This window comes from Cupressus sempervirens, chromosome 4, assembly GCF_028749045.1.
Source record: "Cupressus sempervirens isolate cs-2001-9-10 chromosome 4, ASM2874904v1, whole genome shotgun sequence".
Classification (NCBI taxonomy): Eukaryota; Viridiplantae; Streptophyta; class Pinopsida; order Cupressales; family Cupressaceae; genus Cupressus; species Cupressus sempervirens.
In genome coordinates this window covers 848,415,528-848,437,067 of record NC_143121.1, presented here as the reverse complement: position 1 = coordinate 848,437,067, position 21,540 = coordinate 848,415,528, and the positions used below count along the sequence as shown (strand labels likewise).

The window sequence follows — 21,540 nt, the reverse complement described above, 5'->3', positions numbered from 1 at the left end:
TAAGAACTCTAATGGGCTTTTGTTTCATAAAAAAAATTGATTGAGATGACCCTCTAGAAATTATGGCAAGGCTTGAATTGGTTAGTTCAATACCTTAGCCAAATCTTAAGAGGTCAAGGCATAGGCTTGGTCACACCGAGCCTATCCTGAACTAAAATATGAGGTAGGAGAAAAAAATCTCGTCCCATGTTGTACAAAATGAGGGCCTATTATTTGAAATTTAAAAAATGGGTGTCCAATTAGAAAAAATAAAATTGATGTTTAAAATGCATTTTAAATTCCCAAAAAAATAGTAATAAAAAAAAGGGCACTTGTTTAAGAAAAACAAAAAAAAATGGCAATCCATTTTTTGAAAATAATGGACCCACAACACCTAACCCTAATGATAACACACTCAATAAGAAAAGGCCTTTATGGAAAAAAAAATGTTTGAAGAAACAACGTTGTGCTTGATGAAATCCTTAGAGAAACCAAGAAGACAAGAAATTGTTCATGTTATGAGACTCACATAAATGAAGCTACTAATTTAGAACCTTTTGATGTTGAAGAAGCCCTAAAAATCCAAGTCTAGAAGGATGTCATGATTGAGGAGTGTCAATCTCTATTGAAAAATAATATTTTTGATATTGTACGAAGACCATAAAGACTAATCAATTGTCTCCTCAAGATGGTTATTTAAATCAAACAAGCACCTTATGAGAGTATTGAAAAACACAAAGATAGATTTGTGGCTAGAGGATTTTCTTAGAAGGAACAAATTGATTATGAAGAAAGAATTTCTCCTATTTCCCATTGCACATATGTTAGAACTATAATTGCACTAGCTACATCCAAAGGTTGGAAGGTACATCAGATGGAAGTAAAGATGACATTATTGAATAGAGTCATTAATAAAGATGTATACCTAGAATAACTAAAAGGGTTTGTTATCCACGAAAAGAAATCACATGTCTGCAAACTAAATAATGCTTTCTATGGTCTTAAATAAGCTCCTAGGGCATGGTATGAATGAATAGATAAATACCTTATCAAATCAAAGTACTTGAGAAATGAAGCAAATCCTAACATATACTTCAAGAAATTAGAGGTAGATATGCTAATACTAATTCTCTATATTGATGATCTTATAATAACATGCAAAGACTACCTAATTTTCTAATGTAAGAAATTCCTTAAATATTTGAATTTGAGATGAACTTAGGTCTTCTATATTACTTCTTAGGATTAGACATAAGACAAAAGGAGGAAAATATTTTTCTAAACCAAGGGATGTATACTATTGACATATTACTTAGATTTGGTATGATGGGCTACAAACCATTATCCACACTTATGGAGACAAATCTTCATAAAATTAAAACTAAAGCACATGAGTCTAAGGCCATTGATTCTACATATTCAAACATATAATTGGATCCCTAGTATACTCAGTAAACACACATCTTGATATTTGTTAAGCTAAAAATGCACTAAGTCAGTTTATGTGTGAACTTAAGATGATTCATCTCATGAAAGCAAAACCCATTTTTAGGTACATACGAGGCACTATTTGACTTGACCTAAAATATAACAAAGTTGAGTTATAGCTTTATTAATATTCATGTTTTGATTGGGTCGAATGTTCTATTGGTCAAAAGATAACTACAAGATGTTGTTTTAGTCTTAGATCTACAATGATCTCCTAATTTAGTAAGAAGAAATCTTCTATCACTCTAAGTTCCATTGAAGTAGAATACATAACCACATCCATGGGAACTTGACAAGTAGTAAGGCTAAGGAAGTTATTGGTTTGACTGCTTGGGAAGCCTATAAAACCTATAGTTATACATTTTAATAATCAAAGTTGTATCAAACTCTTAGTGTATCCAATCTTCTATAACAAATCCAAGCCAATAGAGATACAAATCCACTACATAAAAGGTATGGTAGATAAAGATGTTTTCAAGTTGGTATATATTAGCACTGAAGAAAATTCTACTGACATATCTCCAAACCTCTTGCAATGTTGAAAGTGGAATACTTTAGAGGAAAACATGGTATGAAAAAATTCTAATTGTCAGTTTAAATCCTCAGACAAAATCTCAGTTTATATATATATATATATATATATATATATATATATATATATATATATATATATATATATATATATATATATATATATATAAAGTGTTTGTGTGTGTCTATGTTAAGAGTTACTTGTGTACACATGTTAACTGTTATTTGTGGAAATAAGATTATCTTTCTTTTAATGTTAGGTCCATATAGCGAGGTGATGGCCTTAACAATAGGTTGAATTATTATCATAGACTTCATTAACTTGTTCCCTAGGAAAGTGTTGGATAATATGATAACAAAGGTATCATCATTGACTTCTTGCGTTGTTCGAGAATGAGCTAGAAATCATGATATTTATTGTGTTGATAGGTTGCATTCTTGGCTCTCATTATTGGATATTATAATGAACCAAGATCATGATATAATAAAGGGAAAGATTGTTATCTAGTATTAGACTATACTAAGGTATTGTTCCGAAATGTGTCAATAATCAGATAACTTAAAATTCTCTCTAGGATATTTCTATTGATAAGCATCTTAAGAATAAAAATCACCATTTTGTGAGATAATATAATCCTCCCTTGCTAAGAGGGAGTGTTGAATGTGTAGCCTTAGTCGGATACTTGATATTTGATTATTGCTCAAGAAGGTTGGAATTAAAGTTTTATATGTGTGTGTGTGTGTGTGTGTGTGTGTACATACATACACATATATATATCTACATATATATATGTATATATATGTATGTATATATATGTATGTATATATATATACATATATGTATGTATGTATATATATATATATATATATATATACATATATGTATGTATATACATATATATATATATGTATATATGTATATGTGTGTATATATATATATATGTGTATGTATGTATATATATATGTATGTATATGTATGTATATCCATACACATATATATATATATATGTATATACATACATACATATATATACATATATATACACATGCATACATACATACATATATATATATATATATATATATATATATATATGTATATACATACATATATGTATGTATATACATACATATATGTATATATATACATACATACATATATATATATATATATCTACATATATATATATATATATATATATATATATATATATATATATATATATATATATATATATATATATATATATCTACATATATATACATATATGTGTGTGTGTGTGTGTGTGTGTGTGTAGATATATATATATGTGTGTATGTATGTATGTATGTATGTATGTATGTACATATATTTATACATACATACATACATATATATTGAGGTAGACTCAAATATTTTCAAAGGAAATAAGTAGTAAGCTTACCTAATTACCCTTGAAAGCTAAAAATCACTTGAGGTAGCTTTCATGAATTATTTTTCTTTTACAAGACTCAGTGCAAATTATCGAGAACATGCACCCAATATATTTTGGGCCCAAAACAACTATTTCAAGTGTTTTTTTTCTATGTTTGATGATCCAAATAATAAATAGAAATTAATTATTTTTTGCAAAAATATATAGTCAAAAAACATAAAGCTTTACAACTTCTACAAAATGCATTAGAAAATTACTTTAGGAACTTCTTTTGTTTTCGTTAAGAAGAATCTCCTCACTTATGGAAAGAGTTTCATCACTATTCAAAGAGAAAACATTTCTTTTACTTAGAAAAAATATCTTACCATTTTGAACATTTCTTTTAGTAGGTTTGTGTCGGTTACAAAAAAATGCTTCTAAAAAGAGAGCAATTTCGAACATCTCGAGTCAAACTCGGAAATAGTTATGAATATAATTTCTAGACTAGGCTCCTTTTCAAATCTTTACAAGTTTTAATATTTGTCATTTTCATAAAATTAAACAAATTGGTAAATCAAAAAAAAATTCATTTATATTGAGTCATTATATTAATGTAGTCCACCATATTGATCTTAAATTTCTAGAAGTTCATTATCAAAGGATTGACGGTTTTTTTCATACAATCAAGAATAGAATTATGATAATATAAAGCTTTAATCATAGGGATGCATCTTTCTAATTTACAGTTCATCCTACAACACACTTTGATTTTCACCAACCTCTATTACAACTCCATAATTTCACTTGTTTGATAAACCCAACCTATATTTTAAATCTAATTAATACATTCAAAGAGTATCTTCACTCAATAGGTGACCTTGAAACTTGTTCATGACTATAAGGATCTAGAAGTAAAAATGTCTCAAGATTCCAAATTCAAGGTCATACTAGAGATGATGTCACTTCTATGAAAGAATCAACTCCAATTATACATGTATCAATTAAATCATGTTGACCATAACCAACATGAAGATCAATCACAAGAGAAAATAAAAGATTAGATAAAGACAATAGGTGCAACCTTCTTTGTTCATTAGATTTTAGCATTGAGACAAATAACTTGGCAGAATCCCAAGCATTTCTTTTGAGTTTATTGATTGCAAGAGATGGGGTGGAAGAAACATTGGCTTGAAGGGAACCCAAAAGTTGTGATTGGAGCGTACACTTAAGTTCTAATCCAAAGCAATAATTTGGATACGATCATCGAAGCTACAAAACATTTTAGTGAAGCTTTGGAACAAGTAAGCTTTACACATGTTAGTAGAGTAGGGAATGTTTTTGTTTGCAAAATATATAGTTTTGTCATTAATATCAAGGAATACAAAGAGTTCTATATTTACATTATCAAAGTATCTATGCTACTGAAGCATATTAGATTTATTAAAAAGAAGGGAATGATATCATAACATGGAGATTAGCTATTGAAATCCAACAACTATCAGAAATACAAGCATTTTGTATACTAGCTGACAATCGAGCAAAGAGGAAAGATTTTATGGAAGGATCGAAAAGGAAGAACTATAAAATCTAAGGTCTGAATTACATGATTGATGATCAAGGATAAGAGAGAGGATAAAAGGATTAAGGTTGTGGAGAAAAAGAGTTACAAGGATTGAAAAAAAAAAGGGTTGAGAAAAGAGGAAGGAAAGCAACTAAAAGAGTGGTGACTATTAGGGATTTGGGAATATCTGGATGGAAACACAAATAGGTCTTATCTTGTAAGGAATCCTAACTAGATCTCTATAAGGTATTCTACAACCCTTTAACAAGGTAGTTTCTAACATGACTGTTGAGTTCATCTAAGAACTTTTTGTACATCCTTTAATAGGGTGAATGCCAAATAGGTGGGAAAAAATCTTGTAGAACAAAGTAGTCTTAATAAGGTTGTAGATAAAACTCACACTGTATCATTCACTCCTTATCAAGTGAGTCATTTAGAATGTGACATCTTCTATGCTTTAACATGCAACCTTTTTCTACTACATTGATGAAGTAAGTCATTTAGAATGTGACATCTTGTATGCTTGAACATGCAACCTTTTTCTACTACACTGATGAAGTAGTGGGTATCACCCCTACCGCAATTTTTTCCTCTAACCAAAGGTTTTCTACAAGACAAAAAATCTATGTGTTATTGGTGTGTGATATCTTACATGTTATTGTTTATCTACTTTATATTTTATTAGTAATAATGACCATGCTATTAGTGAATTGTGAAAGTAAATGCATGTACCTAACCTTTTTGACTAATAGTAGTTGTTTATTGGGCTATGAATGAATCTCAATTCTAAGTTCCATAATTATTTTATGGGTCAAGCTTTTGGAAAAGCATATCCACTTTGACATGAATGGACTACTTACAAATCATTTAGAGGTTTTCAATGTAGGTTGCACTAATAATTTTTTTGCATCTTGAAAAATAAAACCGTTTTTGAGAATTTATGGTTTTCTAAAATGTCAAATGAAATACATTCAAAATGTCAAACTCTCATGATGCTTGTGTGTTCGATTGGACATATGCAATAGGTAGAATGAAGTAAAACTCTTAAATTGATTTGATCATTTGTCTTATTCCTAAAAATTAGTGATGCTTAGTGACTTTTAGATCGATATATCTATGATACTTTTATATAAAATTTTAATAAACTGTATAATATTTAGTTACATTAGTAATCTCCAAAGTCTTAAATAAATGTCAAATAATTTTCTAGATTGTTTTTTGAAAATAGGAAAAAAAATTATTAATTGCACTACTTAAATTGTTGAGATAAGTGCTGTTTGAGTCGCAATTCCACCGTCCTCATTGGAGTTTTTCAACTCCAACTCCATTGACTCCACCACTTTAGTAAATTCTGATTTTTCCATATTTCATATTGCATGAAATAAAGTGGACTTTGTTGATGTTTAATCTTTTGTTAGAAGTAGTAAACAAGAACTTCCTTCACCGTAGACATTCCAAAAATAATGGAGAAGACTTTAGATAGAGTTTTCTAAATAAGTGATTGTAATTTGAGTTTTAATTAAGCTGTCGAATAGAATGTGTCACAGCCTTCAAGAATGTAATCAGATTTGGAGATCAATATATAGATATTGATGTGTTTATGTGTATATCTATGTAAATTATTGGTATTTTCTTTGTGTTGGTATGTATATCTATGTAAATTATTGATATTTTTTTTTTTACTATTTTGAAAATGATTTGAGCATGTGTAATTTGGGAAATGTTGTTTACAAAAATTAAAGATGGAGAAAAAATGTTTTATAGAGACTAAACATCTATTTTGTGCAGTCCAAGAGCAGTGACCACAGTAGAGGTAATCTATTTGTGTAAGGAAAAAATTTTTTAATGGTAAATTTGGAAGAAAGTTTAAAAAGAAAATTTGATTTTGATTTCTGAGAAGGATTGTTTGAATGATGAATTGATAAAACTAGAAAAGTTCAATTCAGAATTGGTGGAGAATTTCAAAAAATTTGGAAAGGAGAGACATAAATATTTGTGCAAAATAGAATGTCTTGAGAAAGAATTAGAGAAATTTAGAACAAAAAATTATGAGCTGAAAGAAAATCTTGTTTGATGAAGTTAAAAACAAGAATGTTGATTTGGGTAAGAAAATAAGAAGAAAAAGAAATGTTGAAATCAAAGCCATCAGTTTGTGATGTTTCTTGTAGCACAGAAGATTTGGTTTGTTCTCCTATTTTGTCAGTTAAAGATGAAGGTAAGAAGCCATCTATAGGTATGGATGAAATTTATCTGGATAATGAATTAAAGATCTGATGTTGGTAGTACGGTAGGTTCAAACAAATCACATTTGATTAAGGAATGTATTTCATTTTCCCATTGTAGTAGAGATGGACATATAGATGATATGTGTTGGGATCTTCAACCTTCTAGCATTAGTGGTTTGAAGAGTTACAATGAAAAATCATGTTGAAATAGAGATTGTGATGAACAATCTAAAACAAAAATGTATGTAGATTGATTATGGATGGATCGATGGATCTTGTTGGTAGAAGGTGACAAGGATGTTGAGAAGGTTGTACAAACCTTCAAGTTTGCATGTCAAAAATGACAGTGGTGAATCAAGGTTTTAATGTTTGAGTGATGTAGTTGATGACTATTTGTTTTGATTGGCATATGGAAGTGTCACAAGTCTTCTCTGTATTAGAGAAAGGAGAGGAAGACTGAACCTTGTGATCTCTCATGAAAGACAAAAATTAAGAAAGAGGCAATTGACTTCTACTAGAAGCAGTATGCGAGTATATATGACTCTAATGATGAAGAGTTGCACTATGAGGTACATGAATCAAATTAAGTTCTATTAAAAATTTGTGAGACTCAACATCAAGGGGGAGTGTTGAGATAAGTGATGTTTGAGTCGCAGTTCCACCGTCCTCATTGGAATTTTTCAACTCCAACTCCATTAACTCCACTACTTCAATAAACTCAGATTTTGTCATAGTTCAGATTGCATGAAATGAAGTGGACTTCATTGATGTTTAATCTGTTATTACAAGTAGTAAACAATAACTTCCTTCACCGTAGACATTCCACAATTATGGAGAAGATTATATATAGAGAACTTTATAGACAAGTGATTGTAATTGTTTTAATTAAGCTACAAAATAGAATGTGTAACATCCTTCAAGAATGTAATCAGATTTGGAGATCAATAAAGATATTGATGTGTTTGTGTATACGTCTGTTCAAATTATTGGTATTCTCTACGTGTTCTATTTTTTCCCCTGCTGTTTTAGTTTCTCCATAAATAGATTACTATGTAAATGACTTAAATAGCTAATTTTTTCTGCATTGGATATCATTTCCACATGACCCATTTACCCTCTGCAGCCCGTACTCTTGTCAAATGAAATTGACCATTGTGTAGCCCGTACTTGTCAAATGAAATTGACTATTATTCAAACATGTTATATATTTATTGTAAAGCTCAACTTATTGAGGCTATCCAGCTACGAATTAAGTTTTTCATACAGCTTTTTAGAACATGTAGTTTTTTATAAAAATGGTCCAGCTTAGTATGAGTAAATGATTTGAGGCTATCCAGCTACGAATTATGTTTTTCATACAACTTTTTGTAACATATAGTTTTTGAATAAAAATGGTCCACTGTAGTATGAGTAATTGATTTGATATATTTATTTATTGTTATGGAACAATTTATCTGTCTATTTCAATTTCTTCCTTTGGTAAGATAGATAGCAAGTTCGAGAACTCACCTGGATGTAAGAATTCGCAATAAAGCTCGTGCGAAAATTCCAGTCTCGTCATAATTGAAGAAATCTTGGAAGGTTTAAAAAGAGGTAACCTTTATAAAAGAACGACTGCATTGTAAGAAAGATTGCTTCTGCAGAAGTCTAAAGTCTAATTGTATAGATTGAAATATTGTAGTGTTAAAGAGAAGCGTCCCACAACTTAGGAAGTCAAGGCTTCTTGTTGGGGAAAGAGAGTCGGAAGTCAAGGCTTCCATTGTAACAAAGAAGAAAGCAGATGCAATGAAGTAGCCACAACTTTTCAAAGAGATCGACTGATAAATGATGCTTATCAACATTCTTCTTTAAAATAACTGTTTGTTAGAAAACATTTTATCTATTTTATCTTCAAAGGAAATGTCCTAGTCCTCAGCAAATAATCATAGACTCAAAACATAACAACAATGCAAGATTTAATATCAAATCATGACTCTTTATTAATAAAATAACTGATTACATACAATGTGTTGAGCTGTAAGATTTTTCTGGTCATGACCAAATACAAAACAAGTAATAGTTTTTCAAAATCTCTCAAGATCCAATCCACACCCTAGCTAGTCCAGATCCACACTCTTGGTAGAAACCTCCAAGGAAGATCTAAACTTGTACTCGCAAGCCCACCAAACAATCTTCTTGTTTCCCAAGCCTTAGCTACCCTCTACCACATCCTCTTCTCTAGAGATGGGTGAATAATGACTACAGATTCTACAAGACCCCCTATTTATACCCAACTAAGCCACAAATCGGCCTAGTAAGCTATAAATTAAATAAATCTTTACATTAAATACATGTTGAGCCACAAGTCAGCCTCCAATAGATATTAAAAACCAAATGTCTTAAAAAGATTACAACACTTATTAAATATATCAAGAGCAATTAATCAAGACCAAAATAGGTCCATACAACTCCAACAATTGATCCACGTCACCATCTCAATCCTCATACAATAAACATGCCAAACCATCCAAAAAAATCCTCCAGAACTCCATATGCCACAAGCTAGAAATCCATATAGCATGCAGAATTGTCAAATACCCTAAAATGCTCCTTCATCACTTACACAAAATTTCCCTCACAATTTAAAACTACCAAATTATCTATCACAATTCTTTGTTCGAAACTCTTAGTAAAACATTCTTCTTCAAACTAACTATAAATTGGAAAACATTACTTCTATTTATATCTTCCTATCATATAAAAATTTTCCCACTTTATTTCGAAAATTCAAGTTTTGAATTGAACTCTATGCACAAGTGCCGTTGACAACATGTTCTTCTTCAGACTACCTGCTTGATGGAAACATTTCATTCTATTTAGAAAGGTAAACTTACAAAATTTTGCATCATACATCATTGAGAAACTAAGAAACCAATAACTGTTGTACCAATACTCCATGACGAGGATGAATGAAGATACCAGAAAGATCTTCAATGCGACTCCAAAAGATAAGTGATTACACAAATTCTCACTGATATTAAATTTCCTAATAATTCAGACGTGAACACCTTAGTTGACTTGGTTTTTTACACCATGAAAAATATAATTTCTAACTTTTAAAATCTATAAATCAGAATGTTTCGCGAAGGGTCATTGGGCTGTTATTTTTCTTTTCTTGTTATGCACCTAATTATTGTTAGCTACGATAAATACAAAGAAACAAGTTTAGATATGATACGAGATTCATAAAACGAGCAGTCGTTGAAATTTTTATTAAGGAATAAACTTCCATTGCGTAGAGACAGAATTACAAATTGCTTTTGTTGTGGATGATATTACACCCACTTTCGGAAAGAGCCCTCAAACAGCATATCTCATTTTCCAAGAGGAATGACCAGTTTTTGCAAGTCAGACAGCCTTCGTGGGATGATAGTGAAAGAGGTAAAATATAAAATGTTGATTTTATAAATTCAGATTTTTTAGATTCATATAGAATTGATACTGAATATTATATATAAATTGATGTCTATGCATCTTTATATAGTCTTATTTTCCCTTACAAAAACTACTTATTACATTAATCTAACAATCTAACATTCCTCCCTATTATAAACTAACCTAATTAATGTAATAAGTCCAACATTCCCCTTTATTATTACATTGATCAAATAGAAGTGAAAGCATTCACAAATATTATTCCTCTAGAAACTTTGATGAAGCTCCTTCATCAATCTTTGAAAGTAGATTTTCTCTCTACAACTTTAGATTACAAATCCTAATCCTAAAGTTCTCCTCATATCCCAACTTTAGACTACAAATCTTGAAGTTGTCTTCGTAATAAGATTGTTTCCACCTCCCTTGCACAATGAGACATAGTTCCTCCAAAAATTCCACATCTCCTTGGAGTGTGTCTAATGCCTCCTCCTATGCTGCACATGAGATGTATTTCGTCTAAAAGTTCACATCTCCTTCGAGTGTGTCTAATGCCTCCTCATGTGCCGTAGAAACAATCATCATTAATACATTTGCACATAGATGTCTTTCCTCCAAAAGTTGACATCTCCTCCTAGTGTCTCTAATGTCATTCTTCAAATCCTGGCCCCCTCACTCCATAGAAGAACAATCACAAAGCCAAGTCCCCACTTTTTCTTTAGGGACACAAATCTATTAAGTCCCCTTTTCACATCATAGATGAATCTGCCAAGCCCCGACTTTATAGGGACACAAATAGTTGCTTCCCATGCAATAATCATATTTGAGCGAGAAGCTAGCTCGAGATGATAAAATTCCTCCAACCTCCATTGCCTTCAGCCTCCTATTTTATTCACAAAAAATAGGGTCTGGTCATCCAAAATCCATTAAAAGCACTCTTCTCCCCATTGATTGACAAGCTTTGATCCAAATGAAAAAGCTAAAATATAAAATGCTCATTTTATTATTCATATTTACTGGATACATTAGGATACATATAGAATTGATACTGAATATATATATATATATATATATATATATATATATTGATGTCTAAACATCTTTATATAGTCTTATTTTCCCTTACAAAAATTACTTATGGGAATAACTTCCAACAACTATATATTAAACTAATTTATTTATTTAAATTAAATATAAAAACTAATCTAATTAATATAATAAATCTAGCATTCCTGCTTATTGCATTAATCCAACAAATCTAACATTCTCCCTTATTACATTAATCTAATAGATCTAACATTCCCTTATTATAAACTAACCTAATTAATGTAATAATTCCAAGATAACATGGATTCATTATAAATAAATGTATTGTATTTATTTGAAAAAGATCCCATTAGAAAGTGAGCATTACAATTACAATCTGCTTTCTCACCCAACATAGCTAGATAAGATTGTCCTTGACACATTTCTTCAGCCTCTATGTCATCTAGGCCTTGTTTCTTAACTTCATAACTTCTCTTTCTAAAGCTTGAACAACCTTTTTCTTGAATTCATTTATTGACTCACTAAACTCTCTCAGTTGGCCTAGTGCTAAATAGTCAATTTCTCTTCCCCAAAAAGAATCAACATCTTTATTTCCTCCTTGTCTTTTTAGCTTTTTATTGGATTTATTTTCAGCATCCAGTTCATCCAATATAGATTTGTATTCTTGCTCTAATCTCCATGATTTTTGAACTTCCTTTTCGCTTACATGAAGTGGGATGTTCAGATATTTGTGAAGCACATAATCAATATCAGGATTAACAAATGTAAAGGGTTTCCCTACAAGAGAAAAGACTATGATTGCAATCTCTGCCCCACACAACATGGACAGTTCACCGGCATTTCTAAAGAAACCCATCATCCTTTTGGAAAAGGTCACTTGGCTCACATTTGCATTCTCTATTCTTTTTATTGCAATTTTATCCCTGCCCATTCTTGCATTGTTGTAAACATCAAAGCCAACAATCAGCATCCAAGAAAATCAAAATAGATATATAGAATAGATGAAATATCTCTTGTTGATATTTATATTAATGTAAGTTGCAAAGAATCATAGGAAATGCTGAGATTTTAAACATTAAAAATTTAAAACCATATTTCTCATCACATCCATACTAAAACATCTCTACATGCAAACATGGCCTCAAACCTGTCATAAATAAATAGAATTTCGAATATGTGCTTTCAAAGCCCAACGAGAATGAACCTACATTCATAAGCTTTATGAAATAATGATGAAAATCATTGAGCATGCATGCTATTTAAGGTAAACTATATTTCACTGTGAAAGTTTTTTTATGAAAAAAATAAACAGGAAATATTCATGTTGAATCTTCCATGTGAAATTTTAAAATCTAGAATCTTACTAAATGAGAGCAACAAAAAGTAGGGTTGGGGCCCTAGCTCGGTTGGCTAAATCTTCCCTGTTGCAGGGGGTTGGTCACGGGTTCTAGTCTCCTCCGTCCTCGTGGTACCAGTGGGCATGTCGCCCCAGCGCTATCGGTCACGTTAAAAAGTTTACCAGGTGGACTGTAGTTTATGGGGGGGGGAGAACAACAAAAAGTCAACCATTTCAATATGGAAAGTTAGCATACAATATATTGTGCGACAAAGATAATAAGCTTTCCTTTTTTTATAAAGGTTTCAATGATTTTAAAATTATTAAAATTTAAGTATCTTTTGTTAAATATTATATAATATTTTAAATTATTACAAACAATTATTCTAAATTGTTGTATTATTTTACAATGTTTGATGTCAATGTGCAGACTGAATTAAAAAGCTTATAGATAGAATATTATTTTTAACTTTTAAAAATTCTATTATTCTTAAAAATAGTTACTATTAAAAGATAAAATTATGTAAAGTTGTATATAAAATTATTATAATTTTATTATTAAATGACTTTATTAGGAACAATGATGCATTTTTAGAAAATGTGTAATGACCTAAATATATTATAAAATAATAATTTAATTATTTGTATTATTTTATTTTAAAAATATATTTAGTTGTCAACAAGTTTGTCTCTTGATAAGTAGGAGATAATTTCCATAGCAAGTCAAATTGTGATATTGCTATCAGGATTTAACTGTGTGATTTTTTATTCAAACTCATTGACCCATGTTTCATGAGTAGTGATTCAACATAAAACCATCTCTCATGAGAATAAATGGAGCATTTAGCACTCATTGGATCTAGGTGATACTCATAGGGGTGAAGCACCAAGACTTCCTGGGAGGTAACCCATCCCAGTACTACTCCACCCTAAGCACGCTTAACTATGGAGTTTCCTCCATGTTTAAATCCAAAGCTTGCAACCCCATTTTCAAAACCATAAGCAAGTGTTGTGCCTTATGAACCATTCATTAGAAAGCCCCTTAAGCTCATCAATTGAAAAGTAGGAGATAATTTCTATAGCAAGTCAAATTGTGATATTGCTATCAAGATATCACTGTGTCATTTTTGATTATTAAATGATTTCTTTTAATGTTTTCTTACTTTAGATTCTCAATCTTTGATATATTCATTGATCATTATATCTTTTATTAATTTATTTGATTTCATAATATAAGCTTCGAAATTTTGAGACTCTAGACCCTTGGTTTGTTATTCCACTCTTCTCGATGATAGGTTACATTTGCATGCAAGTGATCTTAGGTTCATAGAGTTGGATTGACAACTTCTGCTTGGTTTTATAACCAACCCTAATGAGATAGATCAATTTATGAAAACATATGAGGGAGGGCCAATAATAGCCCCTTTGGATCAAAGTAAAGGCCTTACTTGAGACCATGACTTCTACAAGGAATTACACACTTGAGAATCCAATATTTTCATTATAAAATTAACTATAGAAAATTCACATAGGGGAGAATCCTTATACCATTTATTTTTCTTAATAATAGACCTTTCAATATTAATTCTAACTAGAACTTTCTATGGTTCATTATTTTTCAAGGATTTGAACATTCATTTACAAGAAAGAGTTATTGGCAATATGCCCAATTAGTCAAATAAGATGAGATATGTGTGTCATTTATGGAAACATATATTTATTAGTATAGTTATGATTATTTGTGACAAAAAATTGTCTAAGTACTGGACAATGATACAATGCGATGAGTTCTATTGATAGCAAAATATTCCTTAAGAATATTCTTTTGAGCAGTTGACTAGAGATGCATGATGTTGTCATGGTGATGTATACCAGTGTGCATGTATGTATTGACAATGAAGGTCAAGTTATGAAGGAAATATCAATACAAATACTTCACAGTATAGAACAAAGCATGTTAGCAAATTGAGTTGTATGACTTAAAGAACTATTTTGATTATTAAGGCTTGATGAGTCAACTCTAAGGATGATATGAGATCCATCTAAGGAAGGATTTATTAATATGATTGATATAAGTAAATAACTTCATTTGTGAAGTGTGAGATAATGTGAAAAAAAGACATGATATGACAATGCAAGATACAATGCAAGTTGATAAATGCATAGTTACTCCTTGATTATGACATTGAGTGAACTAGAAGGAAGATTGTCTATAGTCTACAAAAGGCTTCTATGAAGATTTGACAATAAGAAGAATTGAGATGTACAACAAGTGATCCAATATTGTATGTATATCTATTTTTAAAGAACTTAACTATATAGTTGCATGTTAGGGTAGTGGGCTCTTCTTACACACATTTGTATATGATCTACCAACTCCTAATAGGGTTGAAGAAACTCCTATAGGAATGAGGCTTCCAGCAAGGCTTAGTCTCTTAATAGGTACTTGAGACATTATACATTCTTCATAGACTCCTAACAATATCCTTAACTAGATTCTTTATATAGTGAATCATCTTCTTGATTTCATCACCATGGAGGTTTTCCCTTGGCCAAGGTTTCCCTAGTTAACAGAATATGGTGTTATGAGCTCTCTTTATGTATGGTTGTTTATACTATTTAGCATTGTTGGTTTACTTTCTTATGCATGTGGAAAAGTAATAGATAATATCTAGTTGTGGGAAAAAATATTGAAAATACTGATTCAACCACTCAAACCACTCCCCCCCCCCCTTAACAGCTTGAATAAAATCTCTATGGATATGGAATAGTTGAAGAAGAATCTTGAAGAATCTGTTGAGAAAATTGATCTCCTTATTGATGAAAGAGATGGCCTAAAGGATAGATATGAAGATGCACAATCTTTTATTGTTAAACTAAAGGACAAGATAGATAACCTAAAGAAAAAAGGACCTAGTGAGAAGACTAGTGACAATGATACTAATAGAATAATGAAATTATTTCAAGCTAAAATGAAGAAGAAGTATAGGATACCACCTGTGCTGATAGAGAAATATAAGGATGAATTGTGTTTCATGGTAGAAATAGATTTCACATGCATGGAGGCAATAGTTCCTTGAGTAAAGTTCATTGAACCTATGAGTTATGAAATGAATGCTAAGCTAACTAAAGGCTATGCACAAATAAATCTACATTCTGAAGTAGATTCTAGATGCCCTGGATGGGGAACATATAATGACAAGATGAAGGAGTTTCAAACAAATCTAATGGATAAGTACATCAAGAAAAAGGTAGATAAAGTAATCGATTCTATCTGAAAAGAATTAGGGATGTCTAGGAAAGAATTTAAAGAGGTGAAAGGGATAGACTTAGAGATGAAGTCTAGTGGTCAAATTAAACTACTAACTTCTAGAACTATTGCAATTGTCAGACCTACTATTGAGGTCATAATTGCATAGACAAGTGTGCAAGCACCTTCAGTGCCATATGTAGCAGTTGCACAACAACAACCCTTGAGGAACCAAAAGAGTTAGTGGAAGCATCAATGCTAAGAAAGTCTACAAGACTTGAGAAAGAAAAACCCATGTAGATCCCCTCTCCTGAGAAGAGAGTTAAGAAAACAAAAAGTGGACTGAGTAAGAGGAGGAAAACCTTGTAGATCAATTCCTTAAAATCTAAAGAAGAGTTTGGCAACAGATCAATAGAGCTTGTAGAATGGGAAGTAAAGACTTGAGCAAGAAGGAAAGCATGGAAACCTAAGGTAGAAAATCTTAATATGTAAATTAATAATGATAAAAACTTTGTGCAATTGAATAAGTATTATGATTTGAACAATAATATGGATAGGAGATAGCTAGAGAATGTTGTAGTTAGAAATATGATTTTAAAAGATAAAAGATTTGACAACATCAAAGGTAAAATCCCTAAAGATTTGTATAATAGATTAAGAAATAGAAAGAGTAGAGTAATTGAGGAAGACAAGCAAAGAAGGATAAATATGGTGAAAAGGCTATGTATAGTAAACAAGGAAGAAGAGTTAAAGGAAATTTTGAAAGTTATAGCAGCCTTCTTGAGGAATAAGAAGAGATCCATTCTTCTTATGGGAGGAAATTGTGAAGAAGTAAATATGGAACTAAAAAGGAAATAGTCATATACATGTCTACATTACCTAAAGAGACTAAGAAGAGTTTGCAATTAGGGGAGACAAGTCCTATTGTGGCAGCAATTAGTCCTCACAATTCTAAGCAACCGACTAAAGCTTCAATCCCAAGTGATTCACTACCACACATTACCATTGATAGTGAATCCATGCAAGTAGATAACACTAATGTAATAGTGGATAGAACTGAAGATCCATCCAAAGATTTTGGCTCTGACATTGTTGACTATAGTAGCTCTGTTGATGAAGAGGAGCAAGAGAAAAAGAAAGAAGATGTATCTTTTGAGAAGAAATTTGAAGTTGTTTCATTCATCACTAAGGTAGCTACTACAAATGTGCCCATTGTGCAGTAATAGTAAAACCCTCTACACCACCTACACAAGAAATAGTGGTCACCACAAGAGTGCAATCAAATGATGAAACTGAAGCAAAAAACATTATATCTTCTTTAAGTAGATTCTTTGAAAAGAAAAAATTAGTTAAGTCAATTGAGAAGACTTTAACTTCACTTTTGGAAAGATTAGAGAAGATAGTAAGTTTTGTAGATACATCTACAGACATTCAGTAGAGAGCAGCAACTTAGTGTAAAACTTTTGACAATGATTTACAATTCTTACTAATGTTGCTGCAGTGCAAGCATAGACTAAGCATGATGCAAGTCTTCTTACTACTATTTATACAAATATAAGGAATAATATAGAAACATTAAATATATGTATTAAAGTATTGAGGCAAAGTATGGAGGAAGGGAAGTAGATTTATGCTAAGTGCAACTTGGCATACCTTCACCTTCATAGTCTTGATGAACAGATCAAAGGAAAGATAACTGAGCTACATACGCTTACTAATAACTTTCTAAAACAAGATCAGAAGTTAGAAAACTTTGAACATACAATGGAAGCAATTCATGATAGCATCTGAGGTATAAAAGAAGAAAAAGTGAAAGCCCTAAATAGATTCTCACTTTTGAGAGACCATTTATCCCCACAGATTGCATTGTTACAAAATTAGTTGGCAACTAAAACTTCATATGATAAATTTGCAGTTATAGACTTGAATGTAGCAAAGTTAGTTGCATATGCCCTATATGCACTAATAAGTGTGTTAGATGCACTGAAAAGCTATTGGAAGAAACACCTTGAATAATTGAAAATAGACTTTAGTGATTTTTTTTGAGATTTTGATGCAGCTCTAGGAATGCTTGGTAGCTAAAGCTTCATATGACAAGTTTTTGGTTACAAACTTGATTACAACAGAGTTAGCCACATATGTTCTATATGCACTAATAAGTGTGTCAGATGCATTGAAAGGCTATTGGAAGAAACACCTTGTACAATTGATAATAGACTTCAATGATTATTTTTCCAAATTTTGATACAGCTTTCATATTTTGACATGATTTTTCCTTTTATTGACACCTTTGTCATTGATGTGAAAGGGGGAGAAATAAGGAAAATTGTAATTGTAAGTCTTATAGTTGTATAGCACTTTTGAAGTATAGTAGTAAGCTTTGCTTTAGGCAAGCTTTGTAATAAGAGTTATAAGGGATATAATCTTTTTAGATGTAATCTTTCTAAGATATATTGTGTTTTTTATGTTTATTTATTCTAATTGGTATGACAACATTTTTTTTGGGAACTTAGCCAATTTTTCCAAAATGTTACCATCAATGCTAAAGGGGGAGATTGTTGGCGATATGGCCAACTAGTCAAATAAGATGAGATATGTAGTTTTCATTTATGATAACATATGTTTTATAGTATATTTATGATTATTTGTGATGGAAATTTGTCTAGGTATTGGACAGTGATACAACAACATGATGAGTCCTATTGATATTGGAATATTCCTTAAGAATATTCTCTTGTGAAGTTGATTACAGATGCATGACATTGTCTTGATGATGTATACTAGTGCACATGTATGTATAGACAACCAAGTTTAATTTATGAAGGAAATATCAATGCAGATACTTCATAGTACAAAATAGAGCATGTCATCAAATTGAGTTGCACAACTTAAAGAATTATGTTGATTATTAAGTCTTGATGAGATGACTCTAGGGATGATATCAGAGCTAACTAAGGAAGGATTTATTAATATGATTGATATATGTAAAGAACTTCATTTATGAAGTGTGTAATAATGTGAAAAAAAGACATGATATAATAATGTGAGATATAATGCAAGTTGATAAATGCATAGTTAATACTTGATTATGACATTGAGTGAACTGGAAGGAAGATTGTCTATAGTCTACTAAAGGCTTGTATGAAGATCTAATAATCAAAAGAAAATTGAAGTATAACAAGTGATCCAATATTTTATGTCTATTTATTTCTGAAAAGCTTAACTGTATAGTTGCATGTTAGGGTAGTGGGCTCTTCTTGCACACATTTGTATATGATCTACCAACTCCTAATAGGGTTGAGGCTTCTAACAAGGCCTAGTCTCCAAATAGGGACTCAAGACACTATATGTTCTTCATAGACTCCTAATAGGGTCAATATCCTTAATCAAATTCTTTATATAGTGAATCATCTTTTGGGTTTCATCCCCATCGAGGTTTTCCCTTTGCTAGGGTTTCCTAGCTAACAAAATATGGTTCTATGAGCTCTCTTTATGTATGGTTTTTTATACTATTCAACATTATTGGTTTAGGGTAAGTGCATGAAGTTGTGGTGCCAAAAAGATGACACGTTCTTTTGTTTCTAGTTTTACAAAGTGTGTACGCACTATAGTGCACACACACTATGGTTTGTGTTGCCCAAGCCATAGCACGTACAAACTATAGTTCATATGCACTATAGTGTGTACCTACTTTGTAAAGAAAAAAATTCTTATAAATGGGCTACAAACCTGTAGCCCATTTCATTTTAACTTTATTTTGCAAGTTTTTCTCCTCACATCACATATGTGAGTCAAAGGAATTGAAGATTCTCATCACCTACCTACTCAAAATGCCTCCTCATCACTGAAGTTCAAGATTGAGATCACACCATATGTTGTCTACTCTTGATTTTGCATTTTTTAATATGTTTTTGCATTATTTTGTATGTTTTTTTTCAATTTTGCTTTAAATTTGTTTATTTATTTAGATTGCAATTGGTTTCTTATTAGGAAATGTGAATAATGAATTTGAAAATCCCCAACAGGATCAAAACCTAAACCCTCTAAAAGATCCAAACAAAAACCTTCCACAAGATGAGAATCAAAACTCTCCACAACAAGAACACGAAATTTTGCAACCTACACCGAGGAAGACCTCCTCCTGGAACAAAAGACAACATAATAAATGAAATAGAAAGTTGCAAAAATGAATTATAAGCACTAATTAGTGGGTTAAAAACTTGTGGGCAAACCAATCCAATGAGAGCACAATTGGCATCCTCCCTTGAGTCCATTATGATCCATGTAGCTTCTGTTAGTGGTTAGTTGGATATTTGGCATGTTAAAAGGGATGAACAAAAAAGATATTATGCAAACAAATTATCATAGCAAGATGTAAAAAAAAGAAATACTAAAAGGTAGCATTTGTGCATTGTTTAGAAAGCTTGGTGAACAAAATACTATTAGAGAGACAACTAAATGGTTCCCCATCCATTGGTGCATACAGGATGCTATTAGAAATAATTTATGGGATAGATGGTGGATGGTATTTGATGCCCCTCCCTACAATAATCATGAGGTCCAATGTAGTTCTTAAAGAAATTGTGTTGCAAATTTGTCCTTGGGGAGATCCCCAATTATTTTGATGTATTAGAATCTCAGGGTAGAGGTGGGGGGTCATCATTTGAGAGGCCAGGGGCATGTCATGACCCTAATGTAGATAGGGCACCTATTGTAAGATTTTGGATTATTTCTCTTAGTTTTTGTTTATGTATTAGCTAGTTATTTATCAAGCTTAATTCAATACCTAATTAGTTCAAAACTTTGATAGAATATTGATTAACAATCAACTTTATCACTATTCAAGCATAAGTTTATCATTTCCAATATGTCATCATCATATGATGTATGATCTTGTTCATGTTTAAAGTTTTCCTTCTCTGTTATTTATTTATCAAGCTTAATTCAATACCTAATCAGTTTGAAACTTTGATACAATATTGATCAACAATAAACTTTATCAGTGTTAAAGCCAAAAATTTATCATTTGCACTATGTCATTATCATATGATTTATGATCTTCTTGTTCATGTTTAAAGTATACCTTCTATGTTATGCATCTAAACATTTATCATAAAATTATTATTACAAACATATAACAAATCTGAAACTGAAAACAATACATTACATTTGCAAACTTTATCATTGTTCTTGATTTGAAAAATCATTGTCATAACTCATAAATTTAGGTTTTCTATAAATATAAAAGTATAATTAAAAATAAATTTTGACATACCCAAGTACCCCCATCCCCGTGCAACCTTGTACATTATATGTTT

General features: G+C 30.9%; 1 pseudogene; it reads right to left on the bottom strand.

Annotated features, from left to right (window-relative positions):
• Positions 1–11,908: 11,908 nt before the first annotated feature.
• LOC149564040 (agamous-like MADS-box protein AGL29) lies at positions 11,909–12,567 on the bottom strand (annotated as a pseudogene).
• Positions 12,568–21,540: the final 8,973 nt, after the last annotated feature.